At 35.9% G+C, this 16,406-nt stretch overlaps 1 long non-coding RNA gene across 5 annotated transcripts in view; it reads right to left on the reverse strand.

Annotated features, from left to right (window-relative positions):
• The window catches only part of LOC147833033 (uncharacterized), a 219,557-nt gene that overhangs the window by 168,439 nt on the left and 34,712 nt on the right, over positions 1–16,406 (reverse strand). For 2 of the 5 annotated variants that reach the window (XR_015513164.1, XR_015513165.1), the window contains exon 2: positions 12,994–13,117. The exons of 2 other annotated variants lie outside the window; for them this stretch is intronic. This is a non-coding gene — a long non-coding RNA (uncharacterized LOC147833033). Of the gene's footprint in view, positions 1–12,993; positions 13,120–16,406 lie in introns of those variants that run through there. One more of the 5 variants, XR_015513167.1, reaches the window with a different exon arrangement.

The following is a 16,406-nucleotide window of genomic DNA, read 5'->3' on the forward strand; positions in this document are numbered from 1 at the left end:
TAGTTGGCCATTCATTCAGCCATCGCAACCCCTGATAAATAAGGGACTAAGGGTGTCTTGTGTCCAGGCACGATTGTCCCCCTTCCCTCTACCCCTCGGCCTAACAGGAAAAAAAAAGCAGTCGCTCCATACAATGGAGATTGCGTTAACTCTATTGATTTGTATTATTTTAAGTCATTTCATATCACAGATAGACACAGTCATATCTTTTGCTAAAAAGATCCATCACCTAAGCCTGATTTATACTTTTACCTGGTGCTGCTTCGCGGACCTCCGCTGACTTCGCACACACCACACGAAATGGACAGTAAAAAAAACCCATCATAAAGTCAGACAAATAAACAGAGAAGTAGGAAGTTTCTGGAACTACGTCATATCATTAAAATTATAAAATATTTTCAAACATATTTTTTTTATTAATTTTATTAATTATTTGAATGATTATAAAGATTTCTATAACCATTCAAAAAAAAAATAATTCAAACGTTGATGCATCACTTGCTTTTGCTCATATCTCGGACAATTTTACCTAATAAAGTTTATTAAAATATTAATGACAAGAGAACATGGTTTGCTCTAAAAATCTATTTTTATAGCAATAATAAAAGCAAAAAAGTACACTTACTTAAAAATACAGATGTTTTTTTTAGATTTAGCCTGCTCCCCATTTGACGCATTATTGTCTGTTTAGTTTCTGTCCCCCATTTATATGCTAAAAAGGCAATAATGGTCCAACATTTCTGACCAGTATCACCAATAAAGCCTAGAAAAACAGGGCACCAGTATATTGTAAGCCGACAGGTTCAAATATACTTTTCCAGTTATCAAAGAAATAATTTGTTTCTTAATTTTATTTTTGTAACTATTTAATTGTTTTAATTCAAAATTGTAATATATACATCAGTGTAAAACATAAAGGGTGAAAAAACATGTGTACCTGCAAGGGTTTCCACTTTTGCCATGGCTTTTTTTAGCTTACACAAAAATTTCCTCCTTTCCCACTGTTTCTAGCCAATAATTATTGTCCATCAGGTTCTCCCTATTATCATACATAGACGAATCATAATGAAGTCTGAACAGTCGTTCCTGTTTTAGACAAAATCTTTTCAAAGTCATTCATATTCAATTCAAATCAAATGTGGCACGGCTCAAACTGTTCGCTCGAGTCTCAAAAAAATTTGTGCACAGACGAAATCATGTCGCGGGCACCCAAAGCAAACCTCCGCAAACACAGCAATGATGTCACATTTGCCTTGCACACTCAAATGAACTAGCGAACATGTCGAGTATAAACCAGGCTTCACACTCATGAATGTTCATTAAAGTCATTGTGCTCCAGGTATTAGAAGGTTTGCTAAAGGTGCAGCTGACGTGCAATTGGGGGGATTAATATGGATTTCATTTGGATTCTTTCATATGGATTTAATGATTAATAAGTCCATATAAAAAAGGAGTCCCTTAAAAGTGACACCGGGTCTTGAGTTTCGGGCTCTAAAACCAAAGCCTAAATGAACTGTGCTCTGGCACGCCTCTTCCAACCAGGCCAGGGTCGGCCAACTGAACTGCACCTGAGCCCGCTTCAGAGCACTCACACTTGTCAAACAAACTGGGAAATGGGGGTCAAATGTGCTTGGGTTTGGTTCGGATAGCTTATTGTGAGTACATCCTAAGCCAAATAAAAATTGAAGAATAAAGAAAAATAGAAATAAAGAATAAAAAGTTAAGCAGAAAAACAATAACAAAAGTAAAATTACTTAAATGACAAAAAAAATCAAAACAAAGAAAATTAAAGGCAAAATGACAATAAAATGTTTAAGTTAAGTATTAATTTTTATAATACTTATATTATAAAATATAAAAGCACATGCCTGTTTAAATGTTGCTCTGAAACTGAAAGAACATAAAGCCAAATAGAAGCAAAACATAATAATAAAAATGAAAATATAGACAAAAACACAAATAATTACTAAAAAAGTCAATTAAAGCTAATAGAAAAATGTTAGCAAATATCGTAGTAGTAAATAAATATGGAAAATAACACTTAAAAAGTCAGGGAATCAGCAACAGCACTGCAGACTTTAGCATTCGCAGATTCTCCTGAAAAGCACAACACCTGTTGGTACAGCAAGACCAGTCTAATTGCCTGGTAAACAATGGGCAGAGTGTGCCATATCTGCTCTGCCAGGAGGAACGGACACAGTGTGTGCAGTTTGAGAAAAGTCTGTTCATGAAGCTGACAGTCGAGCTCTATAACCTTCTGCCACAGCAAACTTTATGAGTGGCAGCAGAGCAAGAGGGCCTTGCTATTTATGTCAGGAAGTATATGAATCTACTCTGCAAATGTCATACTTAGACGTGTATTTATTCATGCAGAATGTGTCACCTTTAGCCAAACGCATTCATTCACTGTCTTCCGCTGAAAGGGTTGAATATATCATCACGAATTATTGCAGCTTTGAGGGAAAGGAGACGTTGAAAAAAAAAAAGAGGAGGAAGATATGCTTTAATACTAGTGTAAAATGAAGATGGAAATCAAATGTTATGAACTGCAAAAGGTGAAAACAGAAATGAATGTTTTAGGCGTATAGAAAGACGAATACATTATACTTAATGTAGATAGATAGATAGATAGATAGATAGATAGATAGATAGATAGATAGATAGATAGATAGATAGATAGATAGATAGATAGATAGATAGATAGATAGATAGATAGATAGATAGATAGATAGATAGATAGATAGATAGATAGATAGACAGATCAATGTGTAGATAAATATATATGCTGACAGATAAATAAACAGACAGATATAAAGATGGATGGATGGATGGATGGATGGATGGATGGATAGATAGATAGATAGATAGATAGATAGATAGATAGATAGATAGATAGATGGATGGATGGATGGATGGACGGACGGACGGACGGACGGACGGACGGACGGACGGACGGACGGACGGACGGACGGACGGACGGACGGACGGACGGACGGACGGACGGACGGACGGACGGACGGACGGACGGACGGACGGACGGACAGACAGACAGACAGACAGACAGACAGACAGACAGACAGACAGACAGACAGACAGACAGATAGATAGATAGATAGATAGATAGATAGATAGATAGATAGAATTCTGTGCTGGACATTTTACTTAAAGTTACAAAACTTGTTTCCCAAAAGATCCTGTATTGTTACTGTTAAATGATAACTCTTTCCAAAAGTGTTGGAAACCCCCTCATGATCTCTATGTTAAGTACTGATTTCATGCCCTATTTGAAATACCTAAAACTGTCATTAGCACAGATTAAAATCTATATATGTGACATCAAATAAATAGACATTTAACCCTCAGCTGATACTATGAAATTAAAATTTAATGTAATGCACTAGCTTGATCTAAAAGACAGTTATGTGTTTCCTGATGTGCATATAACAGGGGTGAGAGGATGGGGGATATATACAGGGTAATAGCTGTTAAAAGTAATAAATAATAAGTAAATTTAATTCAGTAAACTTAATATTGTCTCAACACATATTGATTGTGTGGAACCCATCATTTTTACAGTGAAGATAAATAATTGAAAACTAAATTAAAAAGTTACAATATAATTTTATAATTAAATGTTATAATAAAATATAATATTATTACTAATAAATGTAAAATGCTTGAATATATTTCAGATATTAAATAAATAATAAAAAAATGTTATAAGAACAATTTGCAAACACATAAGTATAAAAGGCAAGCATTAAAATGTCTAACAACCCATTTATTTTATCTCTGCCATGATGACAGCACATAATAGTTTAATAATTATTTTGCAAGATAAAGTATTTCGCTTAAAGTGAAATTTAAAGGCTTAACTAGGTTAATTAGGTTAACTATGCAAGTTCAGTTAATTAGTCATTAATTGGACAATGTTGTCTTCTTTCTGTAGCCAATTGGAAAAAAAAAAAAAAAACATTCTAAAGGGGCTAATAACATTGACTTTCAAAATTCTATATTGAAAAAAAATTCAGTCAAACAAAATTAAATAAGAAAAAATATAGCAAATACTGTGAAAATGTCCTTGCGCTGTTAAACAGCACTGGAAAATGTTTGAAAAAGAAATGCCTTCAACTGTCTATATTTACAACAGAAATAAAATATATTATATACAAACTTGCTTTAGGAAACTTTCAAAGCAAAAACAACTCATGTACAACAACTGTACAATCTCTAAAGGGACTTCACTGATATTTCGGGCTTATTTCCCAATATTGCCTTGAAATGCATTGAAATACTGTAATACAAAACCGTAAGCTCATGCAGTATCCTTGTGACTTACTCAAGGATTTCAGCACAATGAAGGGACTGTGTTTGCTCTGTTTAAACTCTATAGTGAGGTCGGTAATACGTGAAAACTTGTAAAAGTCCAAGGTAAAAAATTTTGAAGCAAATAAAAATACAAAATATTTTCTATTCTTTCCATTGTCCTTAACAACATAAGGGATGTTAGATGTAGTTCACCCAAAACATGAACACGATAAAGCTCCACAATTTAAAGTTAAGGCACAATAAAAACTACATTATGGTGAAGAACAGTTCAAATTCAACACATTGTTATTGCTGGTCAAGCAAAGTAGAATAAAAGTAAAGATACAGGACAATTATAAAATCAGCAGTTCTATATTGTGTGCTATAAACAATCACAGTTTATTAGCTTTCACATCAGTGGATCTACATTTAGTTGTTTATAACCCCTCACAATAGACTGTAGAAAGCAGGACGGATTCTGACTAACTCTCAATGTTTTCATCTTTATTAGTTTTAGTTATCTTTAGACTTATCATTCTGAGACCATATTTTTGTTCTTCATTCAAGCTCATAATAATAATAATAATAATAATAAATATAAAGACTAATAATAACAATGAGTAACCACCACTTTTTTCCACATAAATGTACTGTAGTTTTCTCACGTTTAAACATTACATCACAACTGCAAGAAAAGTAAGATTTGAAACATTCATTCATTCTCCTTCAGCCTAGTCACTTATTTATGAGGGGTCACCACAGCGGAATGAACCACCAACCATTCCAGCATATGTTTTATGCAGCAACGGATGCCCTTCCAGTCGCATCCCAGTATTGGGAAACTATTGTCGACTATTGTCGATACACACATTGCGATATTAATGATGGAACGATAAATTGTGAAGCCCTAATTATGACATTAAATATTAATATTATTTATCATAAGTGTAAATATGAATATATTAATGAAATAGGGGCGTCACAATGGTGCAGTGGGTAGTACAGTCACCTTACAGCAAGAAGGTTACTTGTTAAAGCCCTGGCTGTATCAGACATTTCTGTCTGGTGTTTAAATGTTCTCCATGTGTTCGAGTGGGTGTACATTGGCCATAGTGCATGTGTGAATGAAAGAGTGTATGGATGTTTCCAAGAATTGGGTTGCAGCTAGAAGGGCATTTACTGCGTAAAAAAATATACTGGATAAGTTAGCGGTCAAGAGTGAGTAAATAATTCAGTTTAATTAAAAAAAAAAATATATATATATATATATTTGGGTGAACTATCCCTTTTTCAAGTCATAAACCAAAACTGTTCTTTGTTGACTTTCTTTTTTTTTCTTTTTTTTTTGCAAGCAACGCATTTAAACAGGTCGATCTGATTCAGAATGAATGCCAAGTAAATGCTTTTATAATAGTTATTTGAGCATGCCATCACTGTAAACGCCTCATGAATCTCCATAGAAAGACCTTGAACGCAAGTGTCCACTCTCTCGCTCTCACCATTGGTGAATATGACCCATTCGTTCAAAGAGCAAGCGAGCGCACAATAACACAATCTAACACTGACCTCAGCCTTGACTTCAGAGAGCTGTGCTGAGAAAGAGGCCAACAACCCTGTGATTTAAAACATTTCTCATATGACAAAACGCTATTGAGGCAAGCTTTAGAGCCTGAGCATACTAGAACTCTTTAAAGGGTGTCATTAAGCTTTTTCATGTTTTATCTTTCATGTATAGGTATTTGTGAATAGAAAAATTCAGAAAGGTTTCAAAGATGTGTGATAAATACAGTTAGAGTGTGATTGTATACTTTACATAAAGAGATGATTCCTAGCAGACAATGCATATGGTCATGTAAATGCATTTAACCGTTTTCCTTCATTTTAATAAGGCCACAAACTGGACAAAACTGGAAATTTCCCTATTATTTATTTACACTGTGCAGATCAATGGATTGCTCTTTAGTGTTTAGACTTTCAGCAGTGAAATTTAAACCAAACTGAACTACACTGAACTTGAACTCTGAAAACTAAAATGACAGTTTCAATTTACAAGAACTTCTATGTTAAGCTTCTTTGACACAATCTAAAGCGCTATAGAAATAAACATGAATTGAATTGAACTTAGTTGGTTCGAATGGTTTATGAACTTCTTTCTTCTGTTGAACATGAAACTAAATATTCTGAAGAAGGTTAGGAAAAAAGCAGCCATTGACTATGAAATACCAAACCTGTAATAAATAAATGCAGATAGGTAGATTGACTGGTTCATTCATTCATTCATTTACTTTTCAGCTTAGTACCTTTATTAATCAGGGGTCACCGCAGTGGAATGAACCACCCACTTATCAAGCATTGTCGTTAGACTTGTGGGGAAAACCAAAGCGCCCGGAGGAAACCCATGTGAACACAGGGAGGACAGATAGATTAAAAAAAACAAAAAAATTGTATTATGTACGAAGTCAAATCTAGATTGGCTCTATACGGTTCTCTCTGTGAGCCCTTCGAATGCATGCACGCAGACCAATCAGGATCAGTTTTCTTTGTCATTCCACTGGACTGCTATGTTGTTTAAAAAACACTAAATTTTTGTGAAATAAATAATGTATAATGTGAAATATTTTAATTTTTTGTATATGTAATCAGTGAAGCATTTCTTTTGTGTTTATTTAATTGGTTGAACAACTTATTTGTTCATTGTCTGTTTTATTAATAAGATTCAAGACGTGTATGGCGTGACTTGTTGTTATTTTTAGACCACCATTTTGCGCCATGTTGTTCAAATAGCAAATCCATTTGCACCACTTTGTGGACTCATGAGCGTTCCGGTCTAAAAAGTAGGTGTGTTAATGTGCATTGCAGGCGCAGTGCTATTTTGAGGAACTGAAATCAACCTCACCATAGATTTGTCCACCTGTCGGGTTTTGGAGACGTATGCATCACCATATGAGGCATAAGAATAGGATGTGTGTCTGAATATAATTCAGTTTTTTGACTACACTTTGTTTTTATTGTTCATTTACTCCTTTGCTGAAAATTAGAACTAAATTTAAAAATAGTTTTGAAACAAATCTCTGTGCTTAACAAACTAAATTAAATATGTAGGCTAATCAATGTCTTCAGTGGAATGAGTTTCCACCATTTCCTTACTCCCCGAAAGTAAAGTAGTAAAGAGTAAAAGTAAAGTAAAAAGAAAGTAAAGAGGCAGAGTGTAAATGGCTCGTTCTTTATTCTCATGCAGATGGTCTGTTTAACTGTTTACTTGCTGGTGAAGCGTTCAGTTTTTCCACTTTAAAATTTAATTCACATTCTGCTCAAAACACATCCATAACTTATTAGGAGAATAAGCACAACCCTGTTAGACCATGCGCTGGAGCAAAACCATATTTTTCCATCCTTAAAATGGCAAAAGTGGATTTAGACACCCCCTTAATGCTTTTGTGCCATGCACTTCAGATTTTGTGCCCAGATCATTAAAATAGAGCTCAAAGTCTTTGATATTAAGCCTTGAAGGGCAAGTTAGTAATTTAATTCATAGGGTCTTAATTATAACAATATGAACATAATAATTACATAAAATTAACTGCATTGGACAAAATATTTAGCAGAGCCTTGCATGCTTAATTTGAACAAGACAAAATATTCATCCTAAAACTTTTATATATAATAAAAAGCAAAAAAAAAAAATGACTTTCTCAAATATCAACATATTGTTACAGCATTTTATTTATTAAATTAATAAGCAGACTGATTGTATTACCTGAAAAGTAACGCTTTATTTAATGATCTGCCAATTAGAACCTTACAATTCCAGGCAGAATAGAAGAATTATAAGTTTCTATCTGCATTTGCCCTGTTTTTTCAATTTGCAAATTTAAGAGAATTTTGATAATTTACATTTTGAGTACATTTAGGGTCTTATATCTCAAAATCTTTTAAATCAAAGATAGAATCTTACAATTCCAAGGCGACTGGATGGATGGATGGATGAATGCATAGACAGATATTGTATCTGTAATTAAATTTAATCCAATAATATTTCCTTTATTGAATTCTGAATGTGTTTTTATATATTTTTTTTCTATTTATATGTATTCATTTACTCATACATTAGTCCCTAGATTCAGCAGGGACACAGAGGAATTAACCTCCAACTTATTCAGCTGCAACCCAATACTTGAGACATTTACTTTTATATTTATGTTTTTTTTATATTTATTTAGTTCTGCATTTATATTTCGGTATTCACTTAATTTTGCTGTGATTTCTTTATACATTTTAATGTCTATAACATGGAAATGACAGAGGCATTCTTCAGTAGCTTCAGAACATTATTGGTTGAGAGACTACAAATAGAAGAGTCAGTTCATCTAAACAACAGACAACAATTGTTTTATAATAATTAGCAGAAATAGAAAAAAATGAAGTAAATGTTGTCCTCCATCCATAGAAATAAAACATGCTATGCAAGTCAATGGCTGTTCTTTTGTTTATCAGAAGAAAAAATTGAAAGCTGAGCAACTTATTGAATTTCCAGTTTCAGGTGAACTATACCTTTAAGCATAAACTGACTGTCACAGCTACATTTTTGCCCTTTCCACTGATTTTGCTCGGCATATAATTGAATTAACGTGCTTTTTGTTCACTTATTGAAATACGCATAACATCTGATATCTGACAGGAACAGGTCTTTAACACAGATATAAGCATATTAAGGAAAAGCAAATGTTTCCAAGTAATGGAGCGGAAATATGCCACAATCCCAGATGATTTCCTGACTTAAAAACAAGCAAAAGTCCTAATCAAAATGCTACATCTTGAGAAATTATATATGGGCCAATAGTTTTCCCGCTGACATTTTACAATTGAAAAAAAAAAAATGATTGAACCTGACAACTGACATTGCAAATGAAATACTCTTTCGTAAGATATTCAAATTATTATGTTTTGACATCACAACTGGCAAACAGAAGCCTACAAACATGGCTTACTTGCATTGTCATGTTGCATTCATTTGCATGTAGCTAAGCAAAGACAAAATGTGATTTTAATAAGCAGATTTTTGAGTTATCAACATATTGGTGTGCATGTACTCTAAAAGTGCTCTTGACATTCTTAAAACAGACTGAAACTAGCTGCCAGCAACTCTCATAATTTAAATTAATTGGTGTTGTCGACATGTGAAACGTTTGCATGTTGTTTTTTAAATGAGAAGCCTCTTAAAAGCAAAGTAAAAACTCGTGACCAATTTAACTGGCACAATCCTGAAATCAAAGAGAATAACTTTGCAATTTGACAGCTGTTTGCATTGCTTCGGTATCTGTGACTGTTGCCGCTGCTACATCTGAAAGCACGTAAAAATGTGGCATAAAATGGCAAAATGTCACATTAGCCGTTCACCGGAAGTTTAACAGTATAGGAAGAAACACTAGCTTCACATATACCATATTAACCAAAAGCCCTGGGGCTGGCTGACTGAAATTAAAAGTCAGTGTGCATATACCCCATTCCTGGAGGGCCACAGCTCTGCACAGTTTTGGATCAGATACACCTGATCCAACTAATTAAGGTGTTGAAACACCTTGATTAGTTGGATCAGCTGTATTTGATTAGGGTGGGAGCAAAACTGCAGCCTTGCTGGAATAGAAGGCCATGCCGTAGTGTATGTGTGTGAATGGGAGTGTGTATGGGTGTATCCTTACACTAGGTTGCAGCTGGAAGGCCATCCGCTGTGTAAAAAATATGCTGGATAAGTTGGCAGTTCATTCCACTGTGGCGACCCCTGATAAATAGGGGACTAAGCCAAAGGAAATGAATGAATGAATCGATTGTGTGGAACCCAGCATTTTAACAGTGAGGGTATTTACACAGAGGCTTGTTTTCCTGAAAAGACGTGCATGAGAATCACAGCCTTTGCTGAATCATGACCTCGACTTCATTTTGATTAATCGTGCAGCCCTATGACGAGTTTGATACAAAAAACAAACATTCATGTTATCATTCATTCATTCATTTTCCTTCAGATTTGTCCCGTTATTCATCAGGGGTTGCCACAGCGGAATGAACCGCCAACTTATCCAGCATATGTTTTACGCAGCAGATGCCCTTCCATTACTGGAGAACACCCATGCACTCTCATTCATACACATACACTATGGACAATTTAGCTCACCCAATTCACCTATAGCACATGTCTTTGGACTTGTGGAGGAAACCAGAGCACCCGGAGGAAACCCACACTTACAAGAGGAGAACATGCAAACTCCACACAGAAATACCAACTGATCCAGCCGACAGGAATCAGTGACCTTCTTGCTGTGAGGCGACAGCGCTAACCACTGCGCTACTGTGTCACCCTTGACATTAATGTTATGTTCACTGCTAATGCTAAAAGATGTAAGTGGTCAACCAATCACAGCACATTGTGCCATGACCTGACCAATCAGAGCAGACTCTTGAAAAGGAAAAGTTTAGAAAAAGAGGATCTTTGAACCAACTTTTACAGTATTATGCACATATTAAGAGAAAATATACATTTTTTGTTTGTTTGTTTAGCTTGAATGGATACAAAACTGTTGTAAGCGAACTCAAAACAAAATAAGCAACCATTAAAACAAGAGCACACAAATATCTCACATTGGCCAATTACAGTACATTTTTAAAAAGACTAAAAGTGTGAATCTCATGGGAGAGTAAATGTACTTCCTCCAACGGAGGTTATGATTGTGTGGGCTGGTGTTTATTTGGCAGAACGGACCATGCAGGAATGCTGTAACCGCAGCATTTATGAGGCCAATGTGGCTAAAATTAAACATTAGAGAGAACTGCATCAGTGTGGCCTGAGACTTGTATTACACGATTTCAGGGCTTCCTCTGATTAATTTCTACTGGTAGTCCCTTGATACAGCAGCCCCTGCTCTACATAAACATGCTAAGTGATGACTTAACAAAAACAAGTTCACCAAATTATACTGCGCGTTACATGGGGCCTGTTTCCCTTAGTAAGATGTTCAAAATGCAGTTTTGATACAGCTTGCCAATTCAATCATATTGCACTGCTACAGGAAAAAAGAAAAGTTAGAGAGAGTGAATGAGCAAGGTCACTGTGACATCCATGATAAACTTGTTTTTATGGCATCAATACTTGCTGGAGGGAAAACTCAATTTCTTATATTTCATTCAAACGAAATTTTTTATTTATTTTCATCTGCTTTTAATATGGAATTTTATCAATTTTTTTTTCCCCCAAACAAGCTACAGTGCTTAACATGAATGAGTACACCCCATTTTGAAAACGAGTGAGGTTTTATAAACTAATTTCGAGAGGAGCATGTGATTTGATTGATCGCAGCTGGTCTCTCATCTGCAATCAGCAATAAACCAATCAGATTAATCCAAGCCTAATATAAATAGACAGATTTCACTCTACTTCTCTTATGTTCGTTTTTGAAGAATCCCCCCATCGACCCCATTTCCTCTAGTACCAGGGGGAGCTCTTGAGAGCTCCTACCTAATCTTGGACAATCCCTTTTAAGCTAAGTGACCAGACCAATCTCACTGTAATCTTGAAATTAATCTAGATTAATCTAGATTAAAATGGCTCATTTGAATTTTGCTGAATGCATTCAGAATATGTGCGCTACCCAAATTATGACTAGAGTAAGTCTTTGAGAACAGGTTTCCCAAGCCAGGTGGTGCATTAGACCAGGTGCTCATCCGGGTTTCCAAAATGCATCACAAACTGCTTGAGAAACTGTTCTACCATGATAATTGTTGATGAAAATAAATCATGTTCAATAAGATGTGCTTGTATTTATTCAGTTAAACATGAATTTTGAACTGTAGGTCTATATAAGCTTGTAACAAACTTTTTTTTTTATTACCTTAATCAGACAAAAGTCATAACTAAGCTAAACAAAATGTGGAAGTTTTTTCTTTCCATTAGGTGTGCGTTATTAAATTCCACAACACTCTCACCAGTCCTTATACCCCTTTGTCATGGGGGCATGAATGAAATGTTCATGAGTGAATGTGAAACTCCCGAACAGCAGTTAAAGTCACCTAAAATTACAGGAAACTCTTACATGAAAGCACTTCACGTAAACACCTTAATTTCGGATTACACACTGGTTCGAAGACTGGTTCTCGCCACCTACAGTGCAATTTTGGCCAGGTTTACATTTGTTCTAAAATATCAAGGTGAAAGTCATCATAGCTTTTATAGAATGGACCCAGCTGCCAACCCAACTTTGAGATTAACGGCAATATTTTTTTATATCAGCACATTACACCGATAATGGCCCTCCACTAATATATATTGATAAAAAATAGGTGACAAATGTAGATTTTTAACTGATTATCCATAATAAATATATTTAGAGTGTATTTAGATTTATAGTGTCTATAAATCACATAATTGCTTGTGGTGGCTTGTAGTTTGCTGATTATTGCACAAAAATATGCACTCATTTATATTCATTCATTTACTATTACTGAATAACAATATCTGCTGACGAACACAATCATTGTAATTGAGTATAATGGTAAGTACACAAACAATTAAGTTTCAGATACATTAACAGCCTAAACCTTCGTGCTGAATGAAGAAAATTAAGGATATTTAGGGCTTTTTTTTGTCATCCATTTCAGTTGAGGATTTAAAAAAACGAAACTTTAAATGTTTTGTACCTGATCTGCTGTGAAGGTAGAGACTTGCGGTTGAGTGGTTAGCTTCAGTTGACTGGTCAGAGTCCATTCCTGCCAATTTCAGGCCAGACAAAACACCCTTTCAAACAGCCTGCTGCCAAAACAACTGTGAAATAGAGTTGCGGAAATGAGGAAGGTGTGTTGAAAACATCTCACAGTTTTTGAGGTTGCTTTAAAAACTCTGAACATTGCTTAATATTGCATCTTCAGGAACAACAATACTATTGTTAGTAATCAGGGTGTAGTTTGTAAATCAAAACTAGGGGTTACAATTCATCCAAAATCTATCTACCATTATCACTTAAAAATATGGCAAATTATATATTTTACAACATGTATTTCATGCAGAATCAAATGTAAGCTTGTCAATTACTATTTTATTATAACTATTTTATTAATTTGTTTTTGACTGGGAGACAACAGAAGATTATTCTGAATGTCTGGTCCAGCAATGACTATTTAAAGAATAAAAAAGGAATAAAGACAGGTCTGTTATATTAATATAAGCTATATCTAAATTATCTGGCTATTTATTTTATAATCCAGCTAACATCTCCCCTTGCTAAGCCAGCTAATTTGTAGAAATAAATAAATATTAAGGTCCCAAAACTGTTCATGCTATAAGAATTATATTGCAATAAGCAATATCACATCAGCAAGAGTGCCCTTTTAACGAAAACCAAGCACTTTTCAAAATTCATGTGATATTGGGGACAAAAACAGGAATTTAATCTTAAATTGCATAATTTTTTTTCACTAGCAAAAATCATTCCAAACAAAAACAGAGCCATGCTTTCAGTTTGTTTCTGTCACAATCACCAGCGGTCTAGCCTGTGCAGATCACTGAAAAACATTCACTTATTTTACATCTGACACTAAACTGGAGTAAATGTCCTGTCATGCACCTCACACACACCAGCTCCAGATCACCACTAATTGGAAACACACAGCTCGTGAGGACTGATTACCTGTACTATTTATACACCACACTTTCACACGTACATTGCTGAGTCTTGTTAACTGAAGTCAGCATTTACGAGGCGTTTTCCTTGGCTTGCCTTTCGTGTTTTTGGACCCTTGTTTTTTTTTTTACTGATTATGTTTTTTTTTTGTTTTTTTGGCCACCAGTTAAACAAATTGAGGTATAAAACCCCATGTTGTAGGGTTAAGGTTTAGGGAATTTAGTGAAGGGGTCAGAGTTTCTGAGTAGCATGGAGAGATGATGGTTTCAATTCCAGGTTGATGCAGCTATAGATATTAATTTTTAAGTGCTCTGTTCTTGTAATGGTTCTGTTTAAACATTGGTATGACATCCGAATGAACTCTTAATAAATATGTTAATAAATATGTCTTGTTTTGGTCATAACAAATTAGCATTAGTAAAGTACATCAAGTCATTATTTTAGAGCAGGGGTCTCAAACTCGCGGCCCGCGGGCCATTTGCGGCCCTCAGTGCAAAATTTTGTGGCCCGCGCCGACCGATGTACACTGACAGAATTCGTCCACACTACGCCGGAGTTCTCGAGCGCTGAAAACGGATCGTTTCGAAAACGCTGGAGAGGCCGTTTTCATTCTGAAACGCTGCTGCTCCGTCTCAGTGTGGATGGGGAAAGACGGAGACATCTGAAAACGGAGGCGAGGCTGCAGACATTCGCCTCTCTGATTGGGGCTTTTCCTCAATATTAAGTAGCCTAACACACAGTTCAGTCCTGAATCTTCTCCGTGTAAGTTCAGACTTCGCAAGTTTGATCAAGGCTGCATCTCTTCTTCTCAGTTTGATATGGAAAACATACCGAGGACACGCGTCAATCTTCACAGGGAACAGTGTACTTTATAACTTCACTCACATCACCCTGGCTACGTTGTTTCACTTTCTCAACAATAAAATGTAAACTTGATATAAGGAACTGCCTATTTTTATTTTAATATTAACAACTAAACAGACAGCAGAAATGTTGAGGCGTCGTGCTGCATGAGGGTCATCTTCACTGTGTGGATATTTATAACAAAACGGAGCCGATAACTGCCTCTTTTCAATTTCAGTGAAAATACGAAACACACCCTCTCTTTTGCTGAATATCAGTTTTAATAATCGATAATGGCCATTATAAAAGTATAACATACAATAAGTTTATACATTATAGGAAATAAAGGCAAGCGATCAGTCAATATACAGAATGTAGGCTACGTGGTTACATTAATCATTAACTTATCTTTGCGCTCAGCCAAAACACGTTACCTGAGAACAAGTAATGGATTCCAATGACCAAAGTCAGGGAATATGTCGTTAGATAAAGACAACAAGATGAATGAAATATCACGTTTAATTAATATAGTGAGATTAGATCCAGCGGGAGATGCTTGATGAGAAGTCCGACTAGCAGAGCTCTCATCTGGGTAGACAGGCTGCAGCGCTTGACAAAGAGTGTGGTCACGTGATGTGCGTTTTCAGCGTTTTGGTGTGGATGGATAGAGCAGTTCAGAAATGCTGGGTAAAACGCGAGTGTGGACCCGGATCGTTTTCATTCTAAAACGCCAATTTAAAACTAAAACGCACTAGTGTAAACGGGGCCCGCTCTGCCGCTCTTCTATCCGTACACAGCGGTCACTGGCATTCCCCGCCTGCCGTGTAAACAAAGGGGCGGGGATGCCGTTGATGTCACCACACACCCCGCCCCTTTGTTAGACGCTGTGACAGGCGGGAAGTGTTAGGAGGGAACTCGCGCCTACCAGAACCAAGGTAAGCTGCTCCCGCCCCTGCCTGCCACTTAGCTACCTATCTGCAGCCTGCCACCTACCTAGCTACAGCCTGCATCTTATATATATTATAGGTAGATACAGACTGGCACAGACTGATGTGACTGAAGTGGGGTGGGGGTGTTTTATTTATACATATATACGCCTTTTTTTTAGGTGAGGGAATGGAAGTTTTGAGTGTGTGAGAAGTTATTCTCCACCTTGAACTTCAATAAGTCAAAGTACAAGTCTAGACTTAATGATGATCATCTTCAAGCCATACTGAGGGTCTCAACTGCTTCCGCTCTAAAGCCAAATGTGGTTCAGATTTGTGAGAAGAAGTCTCTGGCAGCAAGGAGTAGGCAAAAGATGCCATGTTCAGAAGAACTGTTCATAATCTTCACTCAATGTTCTATTAATGTTCAGGACACTTCATGTTCAGAAGAAATAATTAAAACTGTTAATAATGACATTTGAGGACTTTTTTTTTGTGAAATCCCTTATGCGGCCCAGCCTCACCCAGACTTTGCCTCCTGCGGCCCACAGGTAAATTGAGTTTGAGACCCCTGTTTTAGAGTATTTGTACAAGTCGGGATTCGAACTCGTGCCATTTGCAGCACAGCTACTCTGTGCACACCTTCTGGTGCACACTCACGGTC

The sequence above is a fragment of the Danio rerio genome, chromosome 17 (genome assembly GCF_052040795.2).
Source record: "Danio rerio strain M-AB ecotype USA chromosome 17, GRCz13ab, whole genome shotgun sequence".
Lineage (NCBI taxonomy): Eukaryota > Metazoa > Chordata > Actinopteri > Cypriniformes > Danionidae > Danio > Danio rerio.